The sequence below is a fragment of the Podarcis filfolensis genome, assembly GCF_964270895.1.
Source record: "Podarcis filfolensis genome assembly, chromosome: 4".
NCBI lineage: Eukaryota > Metazoa > Chordata > Lepidosauria > Squamata > Lacertidae > Podarcis > Podarcis filfolensis.
The window spans coordinates 61,125,809-61,135,591 of NC_139607.1; the positions used below are offsets into that span (position 1 = coordinate 61,125,809).

General features: G+C 40.9%; 1 long non-coding RNA gene across 1 annotated transcript; it reads left to right on the plus strand.

Moving 5' to 3' along the window:
• The first annotated feature begins 1,375 nt into the window (after positions 1 to 1,375).
• LOC310761670 lies at positions 1,376 to 9,423 on the plus strand. Its single transcript, XR_014547653.1, has 3 exons — positions 1,376 to 1,561; positions 6,299 to 6,387; positions 9,329 to 9,423. It is a non-coding gene; the product is annotated as an uncharacterized lncRNA (long non-coding RNA).
• Positions 9,424 to 9,783: the final 360 nt, after the last annotated feature.

Below are 9,783 nucleotides of genomic sequence, written 5' to 3' on the forward strand. Positions count from 1 at the left end.
TGGAATGGCATATTCCATAGTTAAATTCCACCTTGAGGAGAGTGAGCTAACTCCATGATGGTTTGATTCTGCAGCTTTCCCTTTTGCCAAGTATCATTTGCAAGCAAATGTACTCGGAGGGGAAGTCAGGGTCACAGAAACCAGCCACCAGCTAGCAGGTACTTCAAAAGAGCAGCCTCGTGTTATTCTTGCTGCTACTGGAGACAAAGTGCATTAAATTATTCATTGCATATTTAGTACAAGTGCAACATTTTGAACTCCTGTCCCCTAAGTTGTCTTGCGAAAGAAAGAAAGAGCAATAACAAGCAAATATGTAAGCATTGAGAGAGAAAAAAGGAAATACAAATATATAAACATTGAGAGAGAGAAAAGGTAATCTGTAAGACCCACACAATCCCCCTCAATTATATCATTGTGCTCTGCAGGTAAATTTTTCCATGCAACTCACCACTTACAAGGGGACCTGGTGGCTATTGCATTCTATCAACTTTTAAAAATAACAAAAACAGCAGTGACAGATTTGACTGCTCCTTATTCCCTAGTAAATATAGTAAACAAATTAACCAAGGTAACTCTGCTTTTTGGAGTTGGGTTTATATCTTTTCTAGTTGTAAATATAATGAATTTCTAATCATGATCAAGTTTGAAAAACCTGGGTCCAAGTTCTAAAACTACTGTGAGCAGAAGCCATTGCTCCATGGGCAGCTGCTCATGTGGAGGGAGATTCCCAGAAGACATTCCCCTGTCCAGCTCTCTCAGCACAGTATAATTCTCACTGCCACTGCAGTCCAAGGAGGCCTTTCTTTGCCTTCCATCTACAAAGAACACTGACATCAAGAGAGGAGGTTAACTTCACCCAGTGTCGTGCCAGGATCTTGCATGTGAGAATGGAGGGGCATTCTTGCACTAATCTCTCTTTCCCCAGGTTTGTTTCCTTAACTATTTTTATCCTGTTGGAAATAAAAAGGACCAAGCTACACCATTTCCAGGTCTTGGGATAAGTTAACCCCTGATTTGGGGGCAAGTCAAGGGATTGGGAAGGCATTGAATTATTCACAACCAGTCCTTCCTCTGGTCTACCTGGGCATACTTCCAACCCACCCATGGAATCCCCCCTTTTCAGCCCCACCAACATTGGTGCTCCAACACTGATAGGACAAGCGCCACAGAAATTTTCAGGAAAGAGGAATCTTGGCGCAGAGCCTCAGGGGCACCACAACTATAATTTAAAATGGAGTGTGAGAGGCGGGGTTGCCAAATTTTGGTGTGGCACAGGGCACCCCTTTCTGAGGTTTAAAGCTCTTTTTCCACCAATGGAAAGGGTGACCCAATGTGTCTCCTGAGTGTTCTCCAGGAGCCATAGTTACTACTACACTTGTGAAAGGGGGTGGGTTAATATTCAAAACGCTCAGCAAAGCTTTGAATTTCTAGAAGAAGAAGAAGAAGAAGAAGAAGAAGAAGAAGAAGAAGAAGAAGAAGAACTTGATTGTGATACAGCAAAAAAGTGGTTAATCCAAACTTACTTTTCCCGACTCCATGGATGGCAACATGAGGAAGAGAGGTAAAATTACTTTCTGCCACAATTTATAGTTGCCTAGGGATACAAGGGAAATGTAGCTTCCAACTGTTAGTTTTGTATACTAGCTTGCTTGCTTTTTTAGTCACAGTAGCCTGATTTTTCACACTGAATTTCTCCAAGTGCACCGGTCTATGCTACATGCTAGCATTATGGTATTTCTGGACAGATACTTTTAATTTTTAATTATCATTCCTGAGAGATGCATGGATGATGCCAGCAAGAAATTCCTAAAGCTTTGCCAAAGCTCATTGCAATATGTGATTTACCATCTGCAGTTTCAAATCTGATGGTGGATATGGGCAGAATGTTCTCCCAGTGAATAAAAACCTCTCCAGGATTTGCCTAAGTGATTCTGTGTCGTGTCTGCCATGCTCTAGATAATGTGAAAAGTTTATTTCAAATGTCTTATGCAATATGACATCATGGGGGTGGGGGACCACTGCAGTGTCCTTTCTACCAATTCATTTTACCAAGTAGTGTTAATACTGCATGCAGTTGAATACGCTTATCTGTGGGGCCCAATCGCCTGCTACCAACACAACAGTGTAATTGCAATTTAACATGTTTTTTTAAAAAATGTTCTCTACATCAAAGGCTCATCTCCTCTGCCTATACCATATGCTATGTGTCTGTAGAAAGACTCTTAAACATAATGAAAATGGTGTAATCACAAACAAGAAAGTTAACATGGATAACCATTGTGGTGAATGTTATAGGTCTTAACATCAGCTAACAGCTATCAGAATTTTAGGATACCAGTATTAATTGTTAGGGTTATTGTTTAGAAAAAGCACCCTGATTAAATCATTACACGCAGAGACCAATGCAGATACTAACGCAAGATGGGCATACTGCTTAAGTACTCTAATCAAGAAATTGCTTAATGAGGTGTTCCAACATTCAGATTAGACTGACAAACATATATATTCATACCTAAGGGACAGGACAAAGGAGTGGATGTTGGTGACTTAAGAAGTTATCAGGACTGAAATACTAAATCTTATATCAAGGTCACAAAATATTACTCAGTGGGATGGGCCTTCCAGATTTAGGATCTGTTCATGCTGCATGCTTAAAGCACATTACTTCTCCTAAGAATCCACAGAACTGCATTTTACCCCTCACAGAGCTACAATTCCCAGACACAGTTTTCAGAATTCTTTGTGGGAATTCAATGTGGTGTTGAGAGCCTAGTAGCTGGAATCCTAACTTTCATCAGGCCCAGCTAGCAGGGCCAATGGCCACTGAACATTATAGCCCTGTAAGACCTCAGGTAGTACACGATGCATGGCATTCCGTGGTTGCTAAGCAAATTGTAACACCTAATTTTAGAAACAAATGGGACAGGCTTTTGTTTGGAAGTAAAGTCTCTGTATTTTGTGTGCAGGAATTAATTTGCCCCAGAAGTTTCTAAAATCTGACAAAGTAGCAAAATGACACTGGACATTGGAGATCTCTGCCAACACCCATGATATGGGAAATCCTATTTGAAACATTACTGTAGGTCCCGAAGTTCAAGATTACACAGGCTTCCAAATACATATTCCACACAGTTCTTGTTTGTGTACATAAAATATGTCCCAGTCTCATGTGTCCCCATCCACATTCATGAAATGAAATATTTGCATATTACTGCTAAATCAGCTCATTAGCAAGCAGGTAAATTTAGTATTAGAAAGTAATAGCTGGAAATAAATATTCTGACTCTGGTTCCTGATCTATAATTAGATCTAAATTCAGTTTCACCAGGCAAAATTACCAGTATTAATGTTTAGGTTCTGTGATCAGACCTCAAGTAGGTTACAGGCTTATGAAGACAAAAATTCTGTGAAAAATAAAGTATTTTGAGACAACACCCTTACAGGTCCAGTCCTGTTCAGTATCACATAATTAGGAAGTCTGCAGTTATAGGTTAGCTTATATAGCCATGTACCACATTTCTTGAAATAAACACACAGAAACACAAACTTTTAGGTTAGAATGATAGCTTACTGAGGTTGAAAGTGGAAATATTGAAACCAATGAACTGTTTTGAAACTAGTATAAACATTTAGCCACGCTACAGCCATCCTTCATAACCCAAACCCTACAGCAACTAACAGCACAATCCTATACATATCTATTAAGAAGAAAGTCTCACCCAGTTCAGTGGAGCTTACTCCCTAGTAAATGGGTATGGCAGGGGGCAGATGGGGACTTTTTCATCCAAAGGGCCACACATCCCGTTTTAGGAAGTTGCATGAGCCGCATGCCAGTGGTAGGCAGGGCTAGAGACAAAAGTGTGTGGACAATGGATGCAACTCTTTTATATTCCACCCACACAAAAGTCAGAGAGTCCTGTCCCCATGGAGAAAACATAATGATGCAGAAGTGCCTCCCTTCAGACTGCGTGATGTCCAAAAGCTAATTCAGAGCTGTTCATAAAACAGTTCCTGCTGTCATGTTGGAGATCAACACAGTGTCAGGAAGCCAACCAGATCTGACTCCATCGTTCTACCCATGATTGTGGAGAATCAGTCACTGTGGATAATTGGATGCAGGAATAGATAGACTTCTGGTCTGATCCAGCAGGGTTTATGTTTGTTGGCTTAATCAGAATCTTTTCCCCTTCACAGTTGTTGGGTGGATGATAGGATTCTGCAGAAGTGGTACGGCAATGATTTTCGGCTGCCCATTGAATGCTATGAGAGTATTTTAAGTTATATCAACTTTTCTGCCAGCATAATATTACAACTTCATCAGAGAGTGAGACAAGATGTGAGCAAAGAATTCCAGCTAAGTTGCAGTCCTTGCCCACCATAAGCCCAACAGCCTTTCTCTTTTTTTACACTGCACTGGTAGAGTTAAACCAATATAATCATGATGATAGTACTTCCGTAATGCATTGTTGGCATCCTCAGCATTATGTATCTTTAGGTTCTACCAGTGCAATCGTTATTCTCCACCAGCCAGTGCAAATAAGGTTAGGATATCAGTGTGAATTTTTTAAAAAATCAGGTTGTATTGATGTTATACTTACACAATAAAAGGCCAGTGAATAGTTAGCACTCATTGGATCATACATACAACCATTTCTAAAAAGACTTCAAATAGTCTTGTTTGCAAAACCTCTCGTAAAAGGCTGAGGTGCTCTAAAACTGAGCTGAATAGTTACTGATAAGATTCACATCATGCCTTACCATTAATAGTAATTAATTTTACACCTCATTCATAGTTCATTATATTCAGAGAGCTGAAGGGACCATCTCAACTTCTGTCTTAGCATTTTTCATCATTATCTATTTCTCATGACCAAGTTAATTCTTCTTTGAAATGAGGCATTGTATGCTGAAAAGAAATTAACTTAGGGGCAGCAGGAGAAAGAGGGAGGGAGGGAGGGGGAGAGACAGACAGACAGACAGACAGACAGACAACTCTGACAAAAGGGGTGTGCAAAGCCGTTTGTTTCTTACAGTCCATGTGTTGTGTGTGTGTGATGCGCTTACCATATGTTAAAAATAAATAGTCAGGTAATTTTAAATGTAAAGTGAGATGACGATATTGAAGTTACATGTCTGTGGTTTTTATTAAATCAATATACTTTCTAGTAGTGAAGGAATGAAAGAGTATTTTCATTAGACTTTGAACATCTACATTACAAATGATTCTTAAAAACAAACAAACAAACAAACAAATGCAAGCACAATCCTCTCCCCCCTTGCTTTCAGTCAGCTACATGCAGAATAGTGCGCTGTAGTCCTCCACCAGGTTACCCTGTACAGTCATGCACTGATGTACAAAGATGGATTGTGACATTTAGGCATGATCTGCACCTCAATGGTTGAACATATGCATTGCATACAGAAGATCCTAGGTCTAGTCCCCACCGTTTCTTTCTCCAGGCAGGGCTGTGAAATCTTGGAGAACCACTGCCAGTCAATAGCACTGCTAGGCTGTATTGAACTAGATGGAACTCGATATAAGGCAGCTTCCTGTGTTCCTATACAGTTATATGGCTGCAGGTCCTTCCTCACTCAACTTTGCCTCATTCAGATGATGGCTCATTTCCAGGGCCCCATGTGCTGCCATCTGTGTGATCTTGAATCTATTTTGCCACCATCTTCCTAACACCATGCTAAATGCAAATGGCATGAGCGATTGCCCTTTGCTTGTCACCGAGATCTACCCAGAGAGACGCAAAGCAATTAGCTTGCGAAGAGTCAAGCTTATAATGCTGCTAAGTGTTCTGCTTTCATGTTGTAACATTAGCTTTAAGACAGATGAAATATGAATAACACTTTGGTGTAGGTTAAAACCATCTAGTTCATGAGTTAAATGGGAAAACTGGGTGAGGAGATCGTTTACTAGGCTAGCGACAGGAAGCTTGCAGCCTTCCAGATGCTGCTGAACTATATGCAAGGCATTTGAATCTTATATGACTCCACATGTCCTAGTGCCAGTGACAATGGGAGAAATAACCAACTATATTTGGTCATAGACTTTGTGGCAAAGGTGTGGAACCTCAAATACAAGGACTGATAATACCTCTCACTTTCATGGTTGGAAGGCAGGGAAGAGAATGCATACAAATAAGTCTACAGTACAATGGTAAAATTTACATCCCTTGCTTTGTCCATTTTTGCCTCTAGAATATGACTCTCAGAAGGTTATCAAGTGTGGCCCTCAGCCTGAAAAAGGTTCCTTACCCCTTTGTTTATGGTAATAAATGGCTTTTTTTAGGTACAGACCTAAATACGGTGAAAAGTTTAGGCAGGAGGGGCCAGCTACAGGACAATGATTTGATGAGAGATCTACGGAAGCAGTAATAAGTGAGTACATTATTGAACAAAGAAATAATTAGAAGAGTATTAATGATCATGGTTTTTCTCGGTGCTGCATAGTTAGCTACTTCTAAATACTAATGATTGCTACAAAGGAGTAAATAATTAAATGTTAATTACCACACACTATTTCTTTAATAGTTTTATAATAGCAGTAAGCTAAACATGATGAAGAGTTACCACAGAATAGTTGTAATCTTTTCAGCTGGTTGCTGAAGTTGAGGCTATCAAGCAGAAGTCCACATTAATTGGTTCGGGCAGCAGTCAAAACACTGTGAACACCCACCCACCCATCCACCATGGGCCACTTAAAACAACATGGTGGAGGGCAGGGGAATGAGCGGTGCTATTAAGCAGGGACTTTGCCTTCTCTTTTGGAAGAACAAAGGGGGATATTGGCCTAGTAAGCAGGATCAGTTTGTTGGTGGATTAGATAAAGGGAAGCTATATAACATGTAGGCAGTTGGCTGTTAAGGAGGACAGGTGCACATGAAGAGAAACGAGGATAAGTTCAGAGATACAACAACACTCTATAAAATTAATGTTTATTTGATTGAAATATGAAGTGGTGACAAAAGTGGGTATTTCACTGTGTCTGGAAGCAAATCAAGCCACACCACATAATAGAACCTCTTCTTGACATTGTGCAGGCAGTGACCATTTTGCGTGGGGTTTTTGTTCCTGGCCCCCACATGCGTAAGCATATAAGTGTGCCCTGCCCCATTCCAACCCATTCTGTTCCACCCCCATTCTGCTCTCTTCCAGGTCAAAAGGACCCACATGTCGGCAATTGCGTATCAGTAGTTGCTGCCTGTATTGCCAAGTTTTCCTTACATGCTTAACAATGCAATCCTGTCATGTATAGGTTTTTTTTTGGGGGGTGAGTAAATCCTACCGTATTCCTCCTTCCAGCTTCCCCCAAGGTAAAGGTGTATAGGGCTGGAGCTGAAATGTGACTTTTTCTAGTGGTGAGTCACAATTACATAGTAAGAGCTGCCACCCCACCCTGCCTCACTAGCTGCTCCAGTTGATGGGGGCATAGCTGTCGAGTGTCCCTTATTTGAAGGGACAGTCCCTTATTCCAGCGCCATGTCCCGCTGCTGTCCCTTATTGATGGATGTCCCTTAAATGTCCCTTAAATGATGTCCCTTAAATTTCAAAGGAAGCAGCTCCTCTCCCTCCCTCCCTGCCAGACAGGGAGGAGGGAGGCTCCAACTGTGTTTCTTGGCTGTGTTGCTCACCCAATAAGAAGTCTAAGAACGACTGGGGGGTGGAGCTTGCATGCCTTGTGTGTGGCTAGTTAATGCAAGTTGAGGGTTTTTTTGAATGCTGGACGCCATTTTGTTGCACGTGCTACTGCAAACTTTGCAGTGCAAAGCCAGGCCAGGGAGCCATCTTAAGTTGAGGTTGCATAGGCCTTGTGGTGCATGTGATTCAGATTCTATTCAGTTGAACCTCTGGTTACAAAGTTGGTTGGACAGTGTTCTCGAAGCTACCCAGCATGAGTTTGACCAGACTGCAGGAGGACAGGAAGACTGGAGTGCCTAGAACAGGTGAGGCTGCAGGTCCCTTATTTTGGCTGCTGGTCCCTTATTTTCAAATCTGTAAGTTGACAGCTATGGATGGGGGAACTCTCCTTTTGACTGGAAAGATCTTTCTGGCAAGTCTTGCTAGATAGTTTACTGTTTCCTCCTCCTCCTCCTCCTCCTCCTCCTCCTCCTCCTCCTCCTCCTCCTCTTCTTCTTCTTCTTCCACTTCCATGCCGTTCAATTGTCAAAATGACTTCTATGCAATAATAACCAAATAAAGTCATCATGGAAGAAATTAACGAGTACACTTGGTCCTGGTGAGTTCAAACAGAGCAGCTGCTAAGTAATTTCTAACATATTAGCAGTGGTATCCACTGCTTGGGAAATAAGGGGAATTCCTATGCTATGCCATGACAATTGTTGTTTCTGTTACCATATTAATATGAAAGCAATTTTTAGCATATAGGGTAGAACTAAGAGGTGTTTCCTGGGTGACTGAATTTACTTTTGAATGTGTGTCTGTGAACCATTCTCTTTTCCTGTTCTCTGGCACCAACAGGGGCTTCCTTTCCAAACAGCAGCTGAGGAGCAGCAATTTTTATGAGGATCATAACAGGTCCTAAAGGGTTAAGCCTGGTGTAGAGAACTGGATCTGACCAACAGGCCAGAGATTGCCCCCACACCCCAGACCAAATTTGACATGAGGGTGGGAGCATCTCTCTGTCAACCACCTGATGTCACAATGAGGTCAGATGACCTGTTTTTGCAGAGCCCTTTGCATTGCAATCTCAACAATCAGCTGGGGAGGGGAAGCATTTTTAGAAAAGAAGCTGAAAGGACTGAGAAATCTTTTACTCTGCTTTTTTGCCTCTGTGCCTTCATTGTTTAAGAGAGAAAGAAAAACTCAAGCAACGTGTAACTGAGCATCACCTATGGCTGTACTGAGTTAGCATAGCAAAAAATAAATGAATGAACATGTTTAATGCCACTGAATATGAAAGGGAACATCTATTTTGAAACAATGCAAGGGCCACATCTTTTTTACCTTTGTAGGCAGCCCAACCCACAACTTAGCTAGGCCTGGAATCTGGATTTAATGTGATGCAAGTCCCATTGGCTTAAATAAAAGTACTTCAAGCTTTAGTGGACTTTGTGTATCAGGCTGACAGCCATTTAACATAGTTCAAAGTGCTGTATATTTAGGTTTCCTACAGAGTACCGGTGAACCAAAAGATTGACAGATAAATGTACTCTTTTTTTCCTTTTATTGTTTTATTACCTGCCACACTAGTCACTGGTACCTGATTATAAAAAAATAAGTATACTGTGAGTTTTACTAAAACCATAATTTAATGTCAAGATGTTAACCTTTTTCCTGTATTACTATTTTCTCCTTTTAGTTTTCTCCGTGCAGAGTCCTTTGCCATTCCAGCTAAAACCCTTATGTTTCGACTGCAGTTGCCCAGAATAAAATTGACATTTCCTCTAAAGATTACATTCATTTTACCATTTTTGAAAAGCTTCTTGAACTTTAGAAATGCCCTCAGCTTTCTGCACAAGATGATTGGTTTCGCTATTTCTATAACTTTCATTTCTGCGTTTCAAGGCTACAATTAAAATTTTTTGCCACTGAGGAACAAATGGGTATATGTGATGTAGCCTCTATGCTGTAATTTCTGATTGTGCAAAAATATAAGTTATTTTCATTTAGTGTGTGAAATTGGGAAATGCAGGAGTGTTAACTTTATTGATGGAACAGATCTTTTGCTCCTTAACTCTTTCCAAGCCCTACCAAAGCATAATTCACAGATATGCATGACATCTCTTGAAAGGCTTTGCTTGGTGCATCCTATGA